The sequence below is a fragment of the Cavia porcellus genome, unplaced genomic scaffold (genome assembly GCF_034190915.1).
Source record: "Cavia porcellus strain 051 isolate PalLab524CR breed Dunkin Hartley unplaced genomic scaffold, mCavPor4.1 scaffold_3, whole genome shotgun sequence".
NCBI classification, from domain to species: Eukaryota; Metazoa; Chordata; class Mammalia; order Rodentia; family Caviidae; genus Cavia; species Cavia porcellus.
In genome coordinates this window covers 44,052,688-44,061,738 of record NW_026947486.1, presented here as the reverse complement: position 1 = coordinate 44,061,738, position 9,051 = coordinate 44,052,688, and positions in this window count along the sequence as shown.

Here is a 9,051-nt window from a genome sequence, read left to right as displayed (position 1 = left end):
GGGGAGCACCTTATGTGAGATAAGGTCACGTAGGTGATGAGGTGAGTGTACTGTAATAGATTGCCCTAATGTAAACTTCTTAGCTTCCTGTGTCAGGAGGGCTGCAGCTGCAAGAGCTCGGAGACAAGGAGCCCATCCTTTTACTGTGTGATCTAACTGTTTAGATAAGTAAGCTACTGCTTGAAAAGAAGGTCCCTCTTTGTGTCCTAGTACACCTATAGCGTTGTGGCCCTGACAAGTAGTGTATAGGATGAAAGGTTGGGTGGGATCAGGAAGGGTAAGAGCTGGAGCTTTTAGGAGAGCCTCTTTTAGTTTTTGAAAGGAGGCATGTATGGGCCTAGTAGGGTCCAGGGGTTCTGATAAGGAACCCTTAGCAGCCTTGTAGAGAGGTTGAGCTAGGGCTGCAAAATTAGGAATCCAAAGATGAAAAAAATTAGCTAAACCCAGGAAAGATGTAACCTGCCGTTTAGTTGTGGGCACCTGGAGATCACAAAGAATTGCCTTACGATCTGAGGTGATGGAGCGAGTGGTGGGGGTGAGAGCAAGACCTAGGTATTTGACTTTTGGGGAGGCTATCTGGGCTTTGGTGGGAGACACCCTGTATCCACGGATAGCAAGGAAATTAAGAAGACTGGCTGAGTGGCGTATGGCTAACATATGGGATGGAGAGCATAATAGGAGGTCGTCTATGTATTGGAGCAGAACACTAGGTTTGAGATTGAGTTCTGTGAGGTCAGTAGCAAGAGCCTGACTAAAGAAGTGGGGACTATCCCTGAACCCCTGGGGGAGTACTGTCCAAGTAAGTTGCTGAGACCTGAGAGTGTCTGGGTCAGTCCATGTAAACGCAAAGAGGTTCTGGCAATCAGGGTGTAGGGGGATGGTGAAGAAGGCATCTTTAAGATCTATAACTGTAAAGTGAGTGGTGGAGGAAGGGATATGAGAGAGCATGGTATAAGGATTTGGCACCACTGGGTAAGTTGGGGTAACAGCACTGTTAATTACCCTAAGGTCCTGTACCAGGCGATAGGACCCATCAGCCTTGAGCACTGGGAGAATGGGAGTATTGTGGGGTGAATGGGTAGGTTTAAGAAATCCATTGTCTAAAAGCCGCTTAATGATGGGTTTAAGCCCCCTTAAATGTTGGGGGGCTATGGGGTATTGGGGAACGCAGGGAAAAATTGAGGGATCCTTGAGACGGATTAAAACAGGCGTGGCATGTGTAGCCAGAGTGGGATTGGATGTGTCCCAGACTGTGGGGTCAACCAAAGAAGGAGGAAGAGGGGGGAATGGCTTTGTGATGCATTGTGAGGCAGTTTGGAGGATTAGAGCTGTGGGGAGAGAGAAAGTGAAGGAAAAATTAAGCTTCTGAAGGAGGTCTCTACCTAACAGGGCCGTGGGACATGTTGGGATTACGAGGAAGCTATGGGTAAAGAAAAGGGTCTGGAATCTGCATGGGATAGGCCCAGTCTGTAAAGGTTGATTTGGCTGGCCGTCAACGCCCACAACAGAGATCTGAGACTTAGTACAATGTCCTGAAAATTCAGGAAGCACACTATAGGTGGCCCCCGTGTCTACAAGCAGAGATATTATTTTGCCTGAGACCTCCAATGAGACTCGGGGCTCCGTCAAGGTGACTGGAGTGGGGGCCATGAGCCCCGAGCCCCATCATTCTTCTGTAGCAAGTCCGAACAGGTCAGTCAGCGACGAATCTGGCATTGATGAAGCCTCCTGTGAGAGCAAGGGATTAGAGGATGGCCTAGTCACTCGCTGGCGCCTAGGACAATCGCTCTTCCAATGCCCTTCATCTTTGCAGATTGGGCAGGGCCCAGGAGGAGTGCCAGGGTTGTGGCAGTCTCGTGCCCAGTGTCCTTGCTTGTTGCATTTGAAGCATGGTCTGAACGGGGCTTGGGCAGCCACACCTTGTTGTGGATTGTTTGTTTTGGGAGCCCCGAGTGCCACTGCTAAGAGGTCAGACTGATATTTAGCAAGCCTTAATTTTTGAGCTTGCTTTTCCTCTTTATTGAAGCTTGTTTCTGTTGTTGAAGACACGGAAGGCCAATTTAAGTAGATCTCCTTGTGGAGTCTGAGGGCCTTGTTCAACCTTTTGTAGTTTTGCACGAATATCAGGAGCAGACTGTGAAATAAAATAGGAATTAACTACAATCATCCCTTCATGAGAGTCTGGGTCTACATTGGTATATTTAATTAAGGTTTCCCGAAGCCGATTCAGAAACACAGCCGGGTTTTCATTAGCCTCTTGGACCTGTTCTAAAAGCTTGTTATAATTAGTATGTTTGTGAGCAATCATATTAAGGCCCACAATCAGACACTCTATCATCTTATGTAATTTTCTTGAGCCTTGACCATTTTGATAGTTCCAGTTAGGGTCTTGGTCAGGCACAGCTACAGGGCCAGGGTCATTCTCAATCGTATTTGTCCTGTGTCTTCGGTCCGCCTCCTCGCGAGCTGCTTGCCACAGCTGGTTCCGTTCTTGTGAGCTAAGGGTAGTATTTAAAATCACATAAACATCTTTAAAATGTAAATCATAGCAATTGGTAATAAATTCAAATTGTCTGATATAATTTTGTGGGTCTACAGAAAAGCTGCCCAATTTATGGGTAATCTGAGACAAATCAGAAAGAGAAAATGGCACATGAATATTTACAAGGCCTTCGGGGCCAGCTTGCTCTCGAAGTGGCAGCAGAGCTTGAGGAGAGGGACGCAGAGGAGAGTGCCACTGAGCAGCTATCTGCCCAGTAGACACGTGTGAGTAGTTATCTGAAGAGCGGCCACAGAGCGGCTGCTGCTTACCCTCTGAGGAGGAAGTATAGGCAGTGGACATGGCATTGTGTGGCTCAAAAGAAGCACGACAGGGCGGCCGTTGATGCTTACAAGGGGAGCCACTAGAGGGCGCCCATTGATCATGAGACCAGAAAGAACATGGTTGCCCCCTGTTGTCATGGTAACCAAATGAACATGGCAGCATGCCATGTGACCCCTCTGAGCATGGCGGCGGCCCATCGCCATAACAACGATCTGAACCCAATGGCGCTCCGTCGCCACGCGTCACGTCTGAACTTCCGGAACATGGCGGCGCCCCATCACTACGGCAACCAAATGAACCCAGCAGGGTTCCGTCGCCATGCTGCTCGCCTGAGCTTCCGGAACATGGCGGCGCCCCGTCACTATCACAACTAAGGAAACTGGGCGGTGCTCCATGCCCACATGACCTGCCTGAACTTCCAGAATATGGCGGCGCCCTGTTACCGGCATAGCTGCCCGAGCACGGCGGGCATGGCGGCTGTCCGTGCAAGCCAGAAAGATCATGCTGTGTGCCAGCGGGGCACAATGAACGTGACCTAGTGTGGTACGCAGGCGGTGAAAAGGTATCAGAAGGCGGAGCAGAGCCGCCAGGAGGAGCCCGCATCGCGGAAGGGGGAGGGGAGGAGGATCGTAACTGTGACACATGGTGACCCGCACAACTGAGGGAACTGGGCACAGGGGGATGGCCAGCGAGGGGTAATGGGACAGAACGAGCTGTGTAAGCAGGTGGCAGTGACCTGAAGACCGGCGGTATGTCCTCAAGCAAATCTGGAGGGCAGGATGGAACAGTTTGAGCCACAGTATCGGTGGCCAAAAGGATCTCAGCAGGAGCACAAGATCTAATGAGGGATTGGCGCATCCTCAGAACCAAAAATGCCTCTATGTTTTGGAGTTCCATGACTCTATCGCTGGCCTTACAGAAATCATAGAGCGTTTGTAGAATTGAAACATCGAACGTCCCTTCTGGAGGCCAGCGTTTGCCAGGGAGTGGGTAGGTAGGCCAAACTTCCTGGCAGTAAAAAGTTAATAATTTAGTTTTTATGGTATTTTTAATTTTTAAAGTACGTAAATTGGAGATTAAACATTGTAGAGGCATTTTTTGGGGTGTAGGAAGGAAATTACCCATCGGTGAATAGGGCAGGCAAAATCCGGTTGCACAAAGGAAAAGCTATCAGTAACCCGTAGCGCCACGCAGCGAGGCAAATGCAAACGGGGGATAGACCAGTTGACTGGGTCCGGGCCCAGCGATAAGAGTCTTGCAGAGCATGCTCACCTTAAATCAATCGGGGCTGCGGTGAGTGGAGGCGGCTGGCAGGAGATGGAACGCGTCCTGGCAGGAGGAGCGCAGAGTTAAGCCGTGATGATTTTGGTTTGTAGGAGGAACGTAGAGTGAAGCTGTGATGGTTTTGGTTTGTAGGAGGAACGTAGAGTCAAGCCGTGATGGTTTCGGTTCGTGAATCGGCAAGGGGCCCAACTGGGCGCGTGTCCCAAGTCAGTCGCCCGCCGATCGAGTCACAGGGCACCAAATGATAGGTCTGTCTTCAAAGGATAAAAGATGCTTCCAAAAGTTGAGGAGTATAAGACAAAAGAGGCCTTTATTCCGAGAACACGGGAAAGGAGACCGACATACTGGCCACTGGAATCTGGAGGTCTCTCTCGGACACGTGGCGTGGGGGAATCTAAATAGCCTAAGCTTAGGGCAGCACCCTAATGCCATTGGAGATGCACAGGTATCTCATTGGCGCACAGGTCCTTAAGGATGGGGATATAGGGTTACAATCAAGTGCATAGGGGGCGGGGGGGGAGGAGTTTAGCTGCAGCCTTTTCTGGTTACAGTGTTCCATCTGGGCTGGCAACTCTTTCAGATAGTTTTACATGGCACACAAACTTGGGTTGGAAGTTGTTTTCTTTCAGGATTGGAAACACTTCACTCCAAACTCTTCTTGACTTTATGGACTGTGTTGAGAAGTCTGCAGTGATTCTGATGAGTTGCCTTTATAAATGATTTGCTTCTTTTCTCTAACAGAGTTTAATATTCTGTTCTTTTGCTGAATTTCTGGGATCTTGATTATTGTATGTGTGGGTGTAGATTTACTTTGGTTATAGCTAAGTGAAATACTATATGGCTCACTTATCCTAATGTCAGATCCTTTCCCCTTGTTTGGGTAGTTTTCTGCTATTACTTCTGTAAAAATCCTCTTTATTCCACTTGTTTTGACCCCCTGCTTCTTCACTGATACCTATCACTCTTAAATTATTTTTCTTCACATAACATTGCAGCTCAGCTGTTGAATTGTTATTTCTTGGTTCCTTGTTTTTTTTTTTTTAAGACATATTTCCTTTCTCAGTTGCTAGCTGTGATCCTGTCTTCAAGGTCTGAAAGTCTATTTCAAGTCTCTTTCAGTGGTTTTGCCAGGTTTCAATTGACTTTTTAATTTCCTTCCAACAAGCCAGTGTTGGCAGACACTTGGGATGTTGGATGTCCCTCTGTGGTGTCTGGTGTCAGGGAATGGGACAAGCACCTGGGTTTCTCTGTCCTCAGATTTACAAGAAGGCAGCAAAGAGTGGATCAGGCTTCTCCAGATCCATGAAGCTAACTGGGGCTTCTCCAATGGCCAGAGGTGCCTGGTGGTGGGGCTGCTTCTCTCCATATGCATGTCTACACTGAAGCTCTTGTGATGGTGGCAGTCACATCGGAGTGTGTTTGATTCTCCTGGTGGGCAATGGCTGCACAAAGGAAGCAAAGGTCTCCAATGGTGGCCTGCAGATGCATGGGGCTTACCTGAAAGCATGTCCCTGCTTGCACTGGCTGCCCATGGGAAGCAAGCCTTTCGATATTGGCAGCTGGCAAGTGGAGGTACATTTGTCTGGGTCACTCTGCTCATGCAGGCTGCCCATAAGTAGCAAGCCTTATTATGGTGGCAGTCAAAAAATGGAGGTGAATCTGGCTTGGTCTCTCCTCCATAATAATTTTATTCCCATATTTTACTGTTTTCTTTCATGAGTGTCTCGTTGTGCATGTGCCATTCTCTTCTTCTTGCATACTTTCTCCCAATATATAGTTTGTAGAGGTTTATAGAGGTTGAGGGAATCTCCCTTGTCCCTTTATATCCCTCATATACTTATACATATCCCTTCATCTGACTTCTTTCTCTTGTAACTTATTCCTTCTCAGTTTTTCTTTTATTCCTTCTCCCTGTATTCACTTGTCTCACTTTAACTTTTTCTCTAATATTTAGACAGTAATAAAATCTTTTCCATTCCTCATTTGCTGATAACATATTTGTACCAATTTTTTCTGTTACCCCCTTCTGAATATATAACACACCATTATCATTAATAAGATCTGTTACACTCTTCTCTTTTTTTCCCCCATACCACAGAGAAGGAGCCTTTTTAATTACAAAGAGAATAAAACAAAACAAAACAGAGGAAAACAGATCAGATCAAAACAATACAAGCAACACAGGATTTCAAAACAAGACAACAGGAAATCAGCAATGGTTTTCATAATGTCTCCTGTTCTCCCACATATAGTTGTCCATATCTTCACACACAATGAATTCAAACAAAACAAAATAATATAAATCTGATCAAAACAAAAGAGTGAAAACATTACCATCTTTCAAAACCAGAAAATAGGAAAATTAACAATACTTACCATAATGTGTCTTGTTCTTTTCAATATATATGTTCATATGTTCACACATATTGAAGTCAAATAAGAGAAAACAGACTAAATCCAATCAAAATAAATAATAAAAGCATTACTAGACTTCAAAAAAGATGTTAGAAAATAAGTAATGCCTACCATAATACCTCACTTTCTATAAAAGTAGCTTTTCATACTATCATATGTAATAAAATCAATTATTATAAATTCTTTATGAAAAGGTCTAGGCAAATATAGCCATATACATGTAAATCTATCCATTCTGTCCTAGAGGGAAAAAATCCAAAATACAAGAAAAACAAAAAGAGAAGTAAATAATAATAAAGAGTCCCCCCAAACAACAATATAGGCTTTCAAAACAAGGTGATAGGAACATAACTAAGGTTGTTATTTTGCACAGTTATCTTCAAGAGTTACTCATATTAGCAGATATAAATATGCAAAATTGATCTAATCCCATGAATGTTAACTGTTTTGCTCCAAGAACTATAAAATTAGTAGCACAATTATCTTAGCTATCTTGTGTGTATATACAAATTTATATATTTTTTCTTTTCCCTTCATTCTTCCTTTTCCCTGAGTTATTTTCCCCTCTCAGAAGTTTCTTACATGTTCACCATTTTTATTCAAGTGTTTGCATCTTGTTCTTTGAGTTTCTTACTCTCGGGAGAAAATATAGTATATACACATGTGAGTTCGGTTTATTTCACTTATGTGCATGGTCTCAAGTCTCATTCATTTGCCTGTAAAAACTTTAATATGATCATTCTTTATATGAGTAGTACTCCATTGCATAAAAATCCTACAACTTTTAATATGCATTCCTTGGTTCATGGGCATTTGGGTTGTTTCCAAGATTTGATTATTTCAGATTGTGCTGCTATAAACATGGATGCACATATATCACAGTGCTATGATGTTTTCATTACTTCTGGGAATAGGCCCAGAAATGGAATAGCAGGATGAAAAAGGACTTCTGATTCCAGCTTTCTGAGGAAGCTCCAGACAGATTTCCACAGTCTATAATCCCACCAAAGGTGTAGAAGTGTTCCTTTTTTCCCACAGCTTATCCAGTATTTGTTATTGGTAATTTTTTGATCTTAGTCATTCTTTCTTGAGTGAGATGGAATCTCCATGTTGTTTTAACTTGCATTTCTCTAATGAGCAATGATTCTGAACTTTTAAATGTATTTTTTAACATTTGTATTTCTTCAGCTGAGAAGTAGACATTTATCTCAGATGTCCATTTTGGACTAGGTCTTTCAATTTTGGGGATCTGATTTTTAAAATTCTTTATATGATCTGGATAAGAAAAATATAGAACTAGATAGAACTGTCTAAGGGACTGTTGTCTAAGAGTTTTTCCCAATTTGTACATTTTCTTATCACTCCACTGGAGATTACGTTTGACATGATCTTAGTAAGAAGAGATCCCAGTTATTTATTCTGGAAATTATTTCCCATGCAGTTTTATTTTTGTTCATGAATTCTCTGCATATCACTTTGTATTTAAGATTTCTATCTACTTTGCCTTCCAGCAGATTAAGTGTTTCTGTTTTAATATTTAGATCTTTGATACATTTTGACTTCAGTTTAGTGTATGGAGATAGGTATGGATGTAGTTTTAATTATCAGCCTATTGAAAGCCAGTTTTTCTAGCACCACTTATTAAAGAAGCTATCTTTATTTCAGGGAACATGTTTGACTCCTTTGTCAAAAATAAAGTGGCTGAGTGTATTCGTATATGTGGTTCTATCATGTAATCTATTTCATTGATCTTCTTGTGTGTTTTTGTTCCAGTACTATGCTGATTTTATCACAGTACTTTTGTAGTATAAATTCAAGTCAAGGATTTTGATGCCTCCTGTCTTGCCTTTGTTGCCCAGAATTGCTTTTGCTATTCTAGGTTCAAGATGAATTTTAGGAATGATTTCTTTAGATCTGTCAGGTATGCTAATGATATTTTGGTTGGAATTGCATTAAATCTGTATAAAATGTTTGGGACAATGGCCATTTTCACAATGTTTGTTCTTCCTATTCATGAATGAGTGATGTCTTTCCATTTTCTGAGGTCCTCTTTGATTTATTTTTCAGGGTATTATAATTTTCCCTAAATAGATATTTTACTTCTTTTTTAGACTGATTCCTAAGTATTAATTTTTTGAATGCTGTAGTGAAGGGTATGGTTTCACTTATTTCTCTTTCAGTGAGTTTGTTTTTACTGAACAGGAATGCTATAGATTTTTGAGTATTGATTTTATATCCAGTTACATTACTGAATTTGTCTATTACATCTAGAAGTCCTTCAATGGAGTTTCGAGTGTTTTCAATGTAGAGTATCATGTCATCTGCAAATAATGATGATTGAACTTCTTCCTTTCCTATCCTTACTCCTTTTATTTCTCTGTCTTTTCTAATTGCTATGGATAATGTTTCCTGCACTATATTGAATAGGAGTGATGATAATGAACATCCTTGTCTTGTTCCTGACTTTAGATTGAAAACTTTCAGCTTTTAATCATTTAAGATGATGCTGACTGTTGATTTGTCATAGA